Source organism: Rhinopithecus bieti, unplaced genomic scaffold (assembly GCF_001698545.2).
Source record: "Rhinopithecus bieti isolate Rb0 unplaced genomic scaffold, ASM169854v2 scaffold_3763, whole genome shotgun sequence".
Lineage (NCBI taxonomy): Eukaryota > Metazoa > Chordata > Mammalia > Primates > Cercopithecidae > Rhinopithecus > Rhinopithecus bieti.
The window spans coordinates 1,887,508-1,900,819 of record NW_016804379.1 but is presented as its reverse complement, the minus strand read 5'-3'; positions in this window follow the sequence as shown (position 1 = coordinate 1,900,819).

Sequence of the window (13,312 nt, the reverse complement as noted above, 5' to 3'; positions counted from 1 at the left end):
TTTGAGGTGGAGTCCCTTTGTGTCACCCAGTCTGGAGTGCAGTGGCATGATATTGGCTCACTGCAACCTCCGCCTCCCGGGTTAAAGCAATTCTCCTGCCTCAGCCTCCTGAGTAGCTGAGATTACAGGCACCCACCATCACACCTGGCTGATTTTTGTATTTTTAGTAGAGATGAGGTTTCACCATGCTGGCCGAGGCTGGTCTCGAACTCCTGACCTCAGGTGATCCACCTGCCATGGCCTCCCAAAGTGCTGGGATTACAGATGTGAGCCACCATCCCCAACCGTGGTGCATTATTATTTTATCAACCCAGTGAAGAACCCCTCTACATTCCTGATCCTCATTTCTACCCAACCCCCAGGTCCCCATATGTATTACTTGTCTGGCAATACACGTGTACCCTCACTCACTGCATATGTATTGCTGATCCATGTGCAAACATGCTTCCAGTGTGCATGAAGGCTCAATGTCATGCTATGCCAACCATCTCTTACTTTGCTCATCAATGCCTTACTTTCAGGATTTTTCCCATCACCAAACCCTTGTTGTTTCCTATCTCAAAGAATAGTGAGGCATCCCAAACCCCTTACACAGACTGTGAAGTGTCTGGAATTAAATGTCTGAGTGACCTTCACCCTGAGATTACACTCTGCTACCAGGTCTGTAGAATGTTTTCTAAAGCTTTATTGAGATATAATTTACATAGTACAAAATTCACCTATTTAAATGGTGCAATTCAGTGGTTATGTGCACACTGCAATCCAACATTATAACCCACTTTTTAAAGTTCATGTTATAAGAAGCATTTATACATGCTATTACACATTCTTAATAAACATCCCATTAATCTAATGACTTTTTGATTATATGTGTTGTTAACGGGGAACAGATTCAAAATGGTAATAAAAAGTCATCTTCACAAAGGGCTAAGCACACTTTGATTCATATACTCCAAGGTTGTACAACTATCACCACTAGGTAATTCTAGAATATTTTCATCACCCACAAAAGGAACTCTAAGCCCATCAGCTGTTATTCCCCATTCATCTCTCCTCCCAAACCTTGGCAACCACTTTTACTCCCTGTCTCAATGAATTTGCATGCTTTGGACATTTCACATAAGTGGAATCATACAATATGTTGTCATTTATGACTGGCTTCTTTCACTTAACATAAGGTTTTCAAATTTCACCCACAATGTAGTATTTCATTTAGTATTTTATTCCTCTTCCTGGCAGAATAACCTTCCATTACATGAATATACCATATTTTGTTTATCCATTGGGCTTGTAGAATTTAAAGCAGCATCACTTTTAGTACTTAAAGTATAGTCAATTTCTGTCAAGTAATTAGGATAATTGTGTCTTTTTAAAAACAATAATAATTTAGGCATCTTAGCAAATGAACAGAAAAAAGAAGGGATTTAGGGAAAACAGGAAATTTCTATATTTTTCTATTCTCTCAGTAAAACAGAATTCTATGCAAGCTAGAAATGTTTTCTCACTTTTTCCCTGTGCCTACACATCTCTATACACCTTCCTAATCCTGAAAACCCAGAACGCAGTGCTTTGCTGACTTGCTACTGAATCCCCAGTAAGTGTTGGATAAAGGGTGGATGAAGACTGAATAAGAGACACCATCTTGCTCTTTCTTCTTCCGGAAGCCTCCCCTCACCTCCACCTTGCTAGTCTTCCTTTTTGCAGTGCAAATGGTTGAGCAGACAGTAGTGGGGAGAGCTGCAGGAGAGGTCAGCGGTTAAGCTTAATTACAAGTAAATACAATTTCTCAGGGGTTGCTGTGGAAAGGAGAGCAGATAAGATCAGCGAAAGTACTTGGAGGGCCTTGGAAGACAGCCCCTCTGCAAACATAGGATTGGCTTTTATTGTTGTTGCTGCTAATAAAACAGATGTTCTCAAAGCATTCCTCCAACCAGTAAGAGGGCTGGGGAAATTGCTGTGTCTTTACTGGTTGCTGAAACCAAATAAAAATCAAATTAAAGTTTAATTCACCTCATAATTTTCTTCATGGCAGGTCTGCTCAGCAGCCTTGAGGCAGCGCCAATGTCCTCCTCCTCTGTGGCATATATCACCCTCAGCCCGGGGCCCCCAGAGGTCAGCTGCACATTTCCCTCTCCTGGAGGTCCAGTGTGGGTGTTTGCAGCTGAAGAAAAGGCCCAGGCCAAGATGAAAGGATGCTGGGAGCTGCTGGAAGATACCAGAAAGGACTTTGCTCCTCTTCCCCTCTCCAGGGTCTCCATGGCAACAGGGGGAAGGCTGCTAGGTATTCCAGCTATGTGACCTGGGCCATGCATATTACCCAGCCTCCTGAGGGGTGCCAGACTATAAACACTGAGAGGCCTACAACCACAGATGGCATCCTCCCTCCTATGCTCCTCATACCCAGGACAGTGTCTGTGATAAGGAGGGCTCAAGGAACATTTCGTGCACCCATGCAATAAAGTTTCCTGTTCAGTCAATACACAAGTGAGGGAATAAAGTAATTTTTTGCAAGTGTTTCCTTTTTAAAAAATATTCATTCTTTTTTAAACCTCCTTCCTCCCTTCTTCCTTCCTATTCTTTGACACACAAATAATGTAAAACTTTCCAGGGCACCGTTCCAACTCTAACAGATGATTCCCCACGTGCTGGGAGTTAACAGCTTGTTACTGACTGTAAACTCAGAGTTGGGTTTTGCAGTTTTTAGATATATTGAGTGCTCTACAGATGCAAAGCAGTGACCTCCTCATCTAAATCAGACAAATGCAGATAAGGAGAAGATCATGAGGAAGCCAAGAGGTGGATAAACACAAACGCCCAGAAGAGTCTTCAAGGTCAAGAACTGTCTCTAGAAAAGCCATTGCAGTGACATGAGAATGTCAGAAGTAAAACCCAGGTAGGACCACACATTCTCCTTTGAAATTAGTCCCTGCTCATCCATTCATTTAACATTTCAGTGCCTACAAAGTGGACAAGACAATATGGAGATGAATGAGGCTGACTGTGAGGGGCCTGCAGACTAGTAGGGGAGGCTGAAGTGGAAATGAATTGTTACCTTACAAAGTGGCAAAGGCTGCAGGAGAGACATAATGTCCAGGTGGTGCTGGGAGATGCTCCCCAGAGGAGGCAATGGGGAGATTCCTAGCAGGAATAACCTGACTCAGTCTGGGTCTTATAGAGTGGAGTCAACATCAGAAGGGGAAGTTCGGGATACAAGAATGTAACCGCCCAATGTAACCTTGCCTGCTGCCTAGGCAGAGCCAATTTATCAAGACAGGGGAATTGCAATAGAGAAAAAGGAATTCACACAGAGCCAACAGTGCAGGAGACCTGAATGTTATTATTACTCAAATCAGTCTCCCCAGCATTCAGGAATCAGAGTTTTTAAGGACAACTTGGTGGGCAAGGGAAAGCCAGTGAGCAAGGAATGCTGATTGGTCAGGTCAGAGATGAAATCATATGGAGTTGAAGCTGTCTTTTTGCACTGAGTCAGTTCCTGGGTGGGGTCACAAGAACAGATGAGCCAGTTTATCGATCTAGGTGGTATCAGCTGATCCATCAAGTGCATCGTCTGCAAAATATCTCAAGCACTGATCTTAGGAGCAGTTTAGGGAGCGTCAGAATCTTGTAGTGTCCCGCTGCATGACTCCTAAACCATAATTTCTAATCTTGTGGTTAATGTTAGTCCTACAAAGGCAGTCTTGTTTGGGGAAAGGGCTGTTATCGTCTTTGTTTAAAACTATAAACTAAGTTCCTCCTATGCCCAGGAATGAACAAGGACAGCTTGGAGGTTAGAAGCAAGATGGAGTCAGGTTAGATCTCTTTCACTGTCTCAGTCATAATTTTGCAAAGGCAGTTTCAATCATGGAGAAGAGATAACACATTTGAGAGACACTGCTTCTTAATTCATCTTCAGTCTCTGTTGTAAGGCAGACACTACCTCCACCAGGCATTTCCTCTTTAAGAGTGTCTTTGAAGACACCCTAAACTTTAATATTTGTGGCAGACCTGATCTTTGCACAAATGATTGGGAGTTATTCTTTAAAGGGCCAGGGACTTTATCATTGCATATCTTTTGCATAAGGTTAAAGAGAAGAAGGTGTAGAAATCCTGACATTGGTAAGAGATATTTTTCACTTTGTTTTATAAAATATAATGCATTTTCTGAAACTGTATATAAGCTAACCAGCTTCTATCTCCTCTATCACAGATGGAACTGAGCAGAGTTAAGCATTCTGATTTTAATTCATGAAGCAGGAAATCTTTCTGGCAGGTCCTGGTGAGTTTCCAGTTTGGCTGCTGACAGATAGAGAAATGTGCTTTCTATAATCTCTTCCTCTCCATCCCACGTCCACTGTGCACATTATTCAAAGCTGGCAAGAGTCACTGACAGGACATGGCACCCATGGTTTGAAGAGCCAACTTTGTTCTGCGGGCGGCCCAGAGCCAGTGAAGGGCTTTCTTGAAGCACATAGCACGCCATGGTCATGCAACAGCGATATGTAGCCTGGGTGTCACTCACGGAGACACATTTCCTCCCTCCACTCCCTCACCCATTTTCTTAAAATTTAGCTTTTCTGGACAAGATCAGCCTTACTATAAGACAGTGCTTAGAAAACTGATGTTAAGAGGGAAAAAATAAGGGAAGGTGAGGGAAGAAAAGGTGGGAAAGAGATTAGAAAAAGAGGAGGGAGAGGATGGGGAAACTGGAAGCAAAGAGTTTAAAAAAAAGTGAGGAAGAATAATGCTGTAAGGTTGAAGACTCCTACCTCAAGGCCTTTGCATTTGCTGCCTCCACTAGTAACTCTCTCTCCTCAGTGATCTCACTCCCTCAATTCACTTTAAACATCACTTTACAGTGACACCATCCTTGGGCTCCCTAGTAAAATCCACCCCCTTCCATCACTCACTAATTGCTTAACCAGTTCTACTGTTCTTCATAGCAGTGATCACCACCTAGTATATTACACATTTACTGGTTTGTCTTTCCTCAAAGGAATGTAAACTTCACCAGTACAGGGACTTTTTCCATTTCATTCCCTGCTATATTTTAAGCATCTAGTACAATGCCTGACACAGAGCAGGTATATTAGTCAGAGTTCTCCAGAGAGACAAAACGAATAGGTTATGGACACACATAGAAAGATATAAGAGGAGATTGATTAGGGGAATTGGCTCATGTGATTATGGAGGCTGAGAAGTCCCATGACAGGCTACCTCTATGCTAGAGACCCCGGGAAGCTGGTAGCATGACCTAGTCCAAGTCTAAAGACCTCTGAACCGGAAGCCAATGGTGTAACTCTCAATCCAAGGCCAAAAGCCCAAGAAAACCAGGGGATGGCCACTGGTGCAGGTCCTGAGCTGACCTAAAGGCGAGAAAGCCTGGAGTTCTGATGCCCAAGGGTAGGAGAAGAAGGGTGTGCCAGCTCCAGAAGGGAGAGGAAATAATTTGCCTTTCCTCTACCTTTTTGTTCTGTTCGGGTTCCCATTGATTGGACAGTGCCTGTGTACACTGAGGGCAGACTTCCTCCCTCAGTCCACTGACTTACATGCCGGTCTCCTCTGGAAGCACCCTCATAGACACACCCAGAAACAATGCTGTACCAGTTCTCTAGGTATTCCCTAATCTTGTCAAGTTTGGCACCTACAATTAACCATTAAAGTAGGTGTTCAATAAATATTTGTTGAATACATAAATCGGAGGTCCCGGGGCTCCTTAAGAAAAAAAAACAAACAAAAAACCTCCTCCTTCCCCATCCAATCTCACAATGTCCCTGGAAAGAATGATCATTTTTATTTCATATCTTTATTTCATGGAGAGACATTGTTTTTATTCACATATAGTTTGAACCTTCCCCTCCTTTTCATAATTTTTTCCTACCAACACCCTAACCTCCTGTAGAGTGAGAGAGAAAGAGAGCAGGAGGACACGTGCCAGTTCGTGTGCCATCAAAGGAATCGGCCTTTCTTTCATGGCAATGCCTTTGGAGCAAACCTGAAGGCTGTAAGGCAACAACAATAACAGTCTCTTTCCCACCTCCCAGAAGAGGATGAGAATGAATCCAGCGATAATGGGAAGAGTGTGATGTGAGGCAGAGCTAACATCACAGAGATCCCAGGGAACATTATTTTTCCCTCTTCTTTCTAAAGACACCATAAAAGCTCTCAATTTTCTTTCTAAGTGGTGACTGCTTTAAAGAATATAAAATCTGAGATACTGTGAACCCCCACATGATTTCACCTCTGGCAACTGATGTGAGACACAGTGATGGGACTTCATGGTTGTTATATTTGACTTGCAGCCTTGGGAGGAGGGCAGTTAGAAAGGAGGACTGTCCTGAAGTAATGGTGGCCCCATTGGGGTTTGGGGCTTTGTGTCATAGTTTAAGCAATTCAGGCAGGAAAGATTGAAGGAACGGATGAAAAGGAACCACAGGAACGAGAGGTGGGGGGAGATGCAAAAGTGAGGAAGGGGGAGAGAAGAGACAAAGGACCCAAGCTCACCTGTTGCCCTGTCTATGGGGACCAAGAAAATCTCCAGCTTGGGTTTGATCAGTTTAGGGCAATGACCCTCAAATCTTCACTTCCAGTAATCCTTAATCATTTGATGGAATTTTCTATCCAGCATACTTTATGTCATATAATAAAGGACTTGTCTGGTCTTTTTCCCAGGTTCCTGGGACTCTCTCAGCCCTCACCCCATGTGTCTCTTCATGTGGCTGGTCCTGACCTATATCCTTTCTCGTAAGTGTCTGTAATTGGAAGTGGAGCACTTTCTTGAGTTCTGTGAGTCATTCCAGTGAATTATCTAACCTGACCAGGTCATGAAAACCCCTGAATATCTAGTTAGTCAGAAGTGCAGGTGGCCTGGAGACCCCCTGAACTTGTGACTGGTGTCTGAAGTTGAGACCATCTTGAGGGGGACTGTGCCCTTCATTTGTGGGGTGTATTACTCAGGGTCCTCCAGAGAGACAGAATCAGTGGGATATATGAAAGGTGATTTATTAGGGGGAGTTGGCTCACACAATCATGGAAGTGGAGAAATCCCACAATAGCCGTCCGCGACCTGGAGAACCAGAGAAGCCAGTAGCATAGTTCAAAGCCGGCAGCATGAATGGTTCAGTCCAAGTCTGGAAGCCTCAGAACAGGGAAGCAGACAGTGCAGGCCCGCATCTGAGGCTATAGACCTGACTGTCCCCAGAAGGCCACTGGCACAAGTTCCAGAGTCCAAAAACAGAAAAGTCTGAGTCTTATGTCCAAAGTCAGGAGGAAAAAAAGCATTCTGTCCCAGAAAGGAGAGAGAGAAAGAAAATGAGAGAGAGAACAATCCCCCTTCTGCCTGCTTGTGCCAGCCAGGGCCCCTGACGATTGGATAGTGCCTGCCCCCTTAAGGGCAGATATTCCTCTCTCAGTCCACAGACTCACACCCTCACAGGCACATCCAGAAACAACGCTTCATCAGCCATCTAGGCAGCCCTGAATTCAGTTAAACTGACACGTAAAATTAACCATCACATGAGATCTTCACTGTCTCTGGGTGGTTAACGCCAGAATTCATTTGCAGTACACCAGTGGGTGTTAGAATACCCTACTTACTCAATTCAGCAAAAATGTCAATTCCTTGGTGAAGACTTCCTTGACTTCCCCAAAATTAGCTGCTCCCTTTCTCTCCTTTTATTCTATTAATATATCTATGATAGCACACACCATATTTTTGCACACACATAATTTTTCTATTGAGAGGTCTGTTTCCTCTATTATCTGGGCCCTTTGCAGGCAGGGCCCCCCTACCGTGTGCAGCCTAGGGACTTGCTGCCCTGCATCCCAGACACTTTAGCGGTGGCTTAAAGGGGCTAAGGTACAGCTCAGGGCACTGCTTCAGAGCATACAAGCCCCGAGCTTTGGCAGCTTCCACAGGGTGCTGGGTCTGTGGGTGCACAGAAGTCAAGAACTGAGGTTTGGGAACTTCTGCCTAGATTTCAGAGGATGTATGGAAACACCTGAACATCCAGGCAGAAGTTTGCTACAGGGGCAGAGCCCTCATGGAGAACCTCTGCTAGGGCAGTGCAGAGGGGAAATGTGGGGTCAGAGCCCCACACAGAGTCCCCACTGGGGCACTGCCTAGTGGAGCTGTGAGATGAGGACCACTGTCCTGCAGACCCCAGAATGGTAGATCCACAGACAGCTTGCACCATGTGCCTGGAAAAGCCACAGACACTCAATGCCAGCCCATGAAAGGCAACCAGGAGTGGGGCTGTACCCTGCAAAGCCACAGGGGTGGAGCTGCCCAAAGCTGTGGGAGCCCACCTCTTGCATCAGTGTGACCTGGATGTGAGACATGGAGTCAAAGGAGATTATTTCAGAGCTTTATGATTTAGTTACTGCCTCATTGGATTTTGGGCTTATATGGGGCTGTAGCCCCTTTGTTTTGGCCAATTTCTCCCATTTGGAACAGCTGTATTTACCCAGAACATCCAGGCAGAAGTTTGCTACAGGGGCAGAGCCCTCATGGAGAACCTCTGCTAGGGCAGTGCAGAGGGGAAATGTGGGGTCAGAGCCCCCACACAGAGTCCCCACTGGGGCACTGCCTAGTGGAGCTGTGAGATGAGGACCACTGTCCTGCAGACCCCAGAATGGTAGATCCACAGACAGCTTGCACCATGTGCCTGGAAAAGCCACAGACACTCAATGCCAGCCCATGAAAGGCAACCAGGAGTGGGGCTGTACCCTGCAAAGCCACAGGGGTGGAGCTGCCCAAAGCTGTGGGAGCCCACCTCTTGCATCAGTGTGACCTGGATGTGAGACATGGAGTCAAAGGAGATTATTTCAGAGCTTTATGATTTAGTTACTGCCTCATTGGATTTTGGGCTTATATGGGGCTGTAGCCCCTTTGTTTTGGCCAATTTCTCCCATTTGGAACAGCTGTATTTACCCAATGCCTGTACCCCCACTGTATCTAGGAAGTAACTAACTTGCTTTTGATTTTACAAGTTCATAGGTGGAAGGGACTTGCCTTGTCTCAGATGAGACGTTGGACTTGGACTTTTAAGTTAATGCTGAAATGAGTTAAGACTTTGGGGGACTGTTGGGAAGGCATGATTGGTTTTGAAATGTGAGGATATGATATTTGGGAGGGGCTCGGGTGGAATGATACAGTTTTCCTGTGTCCCCATCCATATCTCATCTTGAATTGTAGCTCCCATAATTCCCACGTTTTGTGGAAGGGATCTCGTAGGAGGTAATTGAGTCATGGCACAGGTTTTTCCTGTGCTGTTCTCATGATAGTGAATAAGTCTCACAAGATCTGATGGTTTTATAAAAGGGCATTTCCCCTGCACATGCTCTCTTGCCTGCCACCATGTAAGATATGCTTTTGCTCCTCCTTTGCCTTTGGCCATGATTGTGAGGCCTCCCCAGCTATATGAAACTGTGAGTCCATTAAACATCTTTCTCTTTATAAATTCCCCAGTCTTGGGCATGTCTTTATTAGCAGACTAATACAAAATACAACAAGGAAGTCCAATGAGAGGTAAACTCCCCAGGGAGAGATGGTGGCTTCTTCATGTATCTCAATGTGTATTTGGGGGCTGGAGCCAGATAGGAAGATATGATGAATGGTCCTAGGGAAATTGTCCAGGCCCTGTCCACAGAACAGAAAGCTAGGGCTACCCTGGAGAAAATGTCAAATTTTTAGGGAAAATTGACATTTGTAATCATCAGCATTGCAATTCAGTTTGGTTGTGTCCAATTTCACATCCAGCCCACACTTTCCTAAATCCCGTGGCACATTCTATCCCATCTTAGCCCATGCCCTGGCCCCTTTCTCAGCAGGGATCCCCCAGTGCTCTCTGACTCATTTTCCTTGCCGCAGCAGCAGTAGCAACTAGCTTTCTGTGTCCTTCATTGGCTGCAAGATGCGACAAGGAGAAGAGTTATGTTCTAGAAGCCTTTGCAGCTTCAGATAAGAATAGAATAGCTAGTCTCTGGGAAGAGACAAGTTCCAGAGAGGGTACAGATTAAGAATTTAGGGGTGGGGACTTTTATAAACTGTGCCTCAACTCCATGAAAGAATGAGGGAGAGGGAGCTCAGGGGCTGGCTCCACAGGAAAGGCTGGATTGGGAGATGACTAATGCAATTACCCATTTGGAATTTAGCTTAGAAGATGGAAAGAAATAGACCAGAGGTGACAGGCTTAAAATTCCTTTTTTTTTTTTTTTTTTTTTTTTGGGTTTGTTCCCAATTCTCTCCTAGTCCAGAGTTGGGAGAGGAGCTGCAGAAAGGAAAGTGGAGAGAGAGAAAGGAAGGATAAATAAGAGATTTTAAAAAGAAAGGGAGTCCTAATGTGGGGAAGATCAGTAAAAAGTAAATAAATAAACATAATTTAAAAAGAAAGCGAGTATGTGAGGACACCAAGGAGTGTGGTGAATGTAGTTAACCCTGGTCCGAGGACAAGCTAGGGTATTAATTTTGATCTCCCAGACTTAGGATTGCCATGAAAATACATAGTTGAGAGGCAGGGGCTAGACAGTGGGGAATGGAAAGCAAGTGTCTGATTCCGGAGGAAAGCAGAGTGTTGCCAAGGTAAGAGAAAAACTCTCACCTGAGAGATCATAGTCCCTGGCTTGGGAAGACCTAATGCAAGAACAGAGAGAAGCAACCACCAAAAAAGTGGCCTAACCAGCTAACAAGTCACTGCCACGGGGTGACTCTGAGCTGTGCTGTGTCTCCCTCCTTCCCTAGCCATGGCCCCATCTTTCCCATGTGGTTGGACATTCTCACCACTGGGACGTCAGGAGATATAGAGTTTAATTCAGGTTCTTCCACCAACTAGTTCTGTGACTCTTGTTTAATCTCTAGAAGCTTCATCTGAATATTCCTTTCAGGGAAAGCACACCAGCTAGAGCTGCAGTGGGGAGAAGAGCTTGATCTATGTAACCCACTAGGTATTTTTTCAGATCTTAAAAGACTGAGAAACTGTCACAGCCAAGAGGAGTCTAAGCAGACATGACAACTAAGTAGAGTGTGGTAAACTGGATGGGATTCTGGGACAGAAAAGAGGCATTAGGAGGAAACAGAAAATCTGAATGAAGTGCAGACTTCTGTTAATAAAAATTTGTCAAAATTGGTTCATTGATTGTGACAAATGTACCATACTAATGTTAGATGCCAATAATAGGGGACACTTGGTGTGGGGTATATGGGAACTCTCTGTGCTATCTTTACAATGTTTCTGTTAATCTAAAAATACCCTTAAATAAAGTTTATTTAAAAACTGTGAGTTACCTTATAGTGTGGACTCAAAAATGAGGACATGGCCTCTGGAAGGGCCACATTTAAGATACCTCTGTGTGTGTGTGTGCACGTGCATATATAAACAGATAAGTTTTCTATGATGAACATGTAATACTTCTGTAATGAAACAGTAATTTAAAATAAGTTGCATATTACACACTATTTGCAAGAAGAAAGGAGGTAAAGCAACCATTTCAATGAGTATGTTTATGAATTCATTTATTGAATCTTTTATTTAACAACATGTACAAAGCTTGCACATAACTGGACAAGGCATTCTATGGCAGGAATGAGACAAACAAAGCCTGATTTTTACAGGTGAGAAGCAGCTGTGGAGAGCTGATGCACAAGCCCACAGTAGGATGAGCAAGCCTGGAGTACAGTGACAACATGGAGGAGGGAACACCTGGCTCTGCCAGGGATCGGCCAAGGCTCAACAGTGTTTATGCCTTAAGACAAGAAAACAGCATGGAGTTGAGAGCCTTAGCTCTGGAACTGGGCAAGTTCTCTCAAAGCCTCATCGGCTACTCTGAGGATTAAATTAAAACACTAAGAACTAAGCTAGTTCCTGATATAGTAAGGGCTTATTATGTGCCAAGAACTGTTGTAAGTACTTTACATCTGTTAAACTCATCTAATCCTCATATCCAATCTATGAAGGAGACACTGTCATTACCCCTCATTCTAGAGATGAGGGAGCTGAGGCACTGAGAAGATACCAATTTGTCCATGGATACCAGCTAGTTAATGGTGGAACTAGGGCAGAACCCAGGCAGTCCAGCTGTAGAGTCTGTATACTGAACTCTCATCCCAGTCACATCTTTCAATGACTAACACAATTATCATTTTGAAGGGTGAGTAAAGGCCAGTAGGGAGGTGAGGTGATGAAAGCTTTTATAGATCTTACAACTTAATAGCCTAGACCTCAGGGGAGGTCTCACTGTGATGTAGATTTGATGGTGGAAGGTGAGGCCTCTGAGCTGATGAAATGGCCCAGGAGAGCACCCTGCCCAGTGCCAGCACAGGACATCTGGAGCTCTGAACAGAGTTCAATAGCAACTGTTTTTGTTCAGGTTGCTATAACAAAATGCCACAGACTGGGTGGTTTTAAAAACATATATGTATTTCTCACAGTTCTGGAGACTGTAAAGTCCAGGATCAAGGTGCTGGCAGATCCAGTGTCTGATGAGGGCTCTCTCCTGGTTTGCAGATGGCCATCTTCTTGTTCTGTCTTCACATAGTGGAGAGCAGAGACAAGAAGCAAACTCTTGTGTTTTTTCTTATAAGGGCACTAATCCTTTACATGAGGCCTCCACCCTCATAACCTAATTACCTCCCAAAGTTCCCACCACACAATACCATCACATTGGGGATTAGAATTTCAACATATGTATTCTGGAGAGATAAAAATCATGCAATCCATAATATTCTGCCCATGGCCCCCCACACCTCATGCTCTTCTCACATGCAAAATACATTCATTCCATTCCGACAATCCCAAAAGCCTTAACTGGTTGCAGCATCAACTCTAAAGTCTAAAGTCCGAAGTCTCATTGAAATATTATCTAAATCAGGTTTGGGTGAGACTGAAGGTGCAATTCATCCTGAGGCAAAATTCCTCTGCATCTGTGAACCTGTGAAACAAAACAAGTAATGTGCTTCAAAAGTACAATATGGTTGGATAGTCAGAGGATAGATAGTCCCACTCCAGAAGTAAGAAGTTGGAGAGAAGAAAAGGTGATGGGGCCTCAGTAAGTCCAAAACCTAGCAAGGCAAATCCCATGAGGTCTTAAGGCTTGAGAATAATCCTCTTTGGCTTGATGATCTGTCCTCCACACCCACTGGGGTGGCAATGTCAGCTACAAAGCTCTGAGAGGCACATTGTCATGGCTTCTTTTGAAGGCCCTCTGCTCCGTTGAAACCTAGGGAGTTGCCAGATGTTCTGTGAATCATCTTCAGGGGGCCTTCTTCCCATGTCCTTCCCTTCCTTCCCTCCCTCCCTCCCTCCCTCCCTTCCTTCCT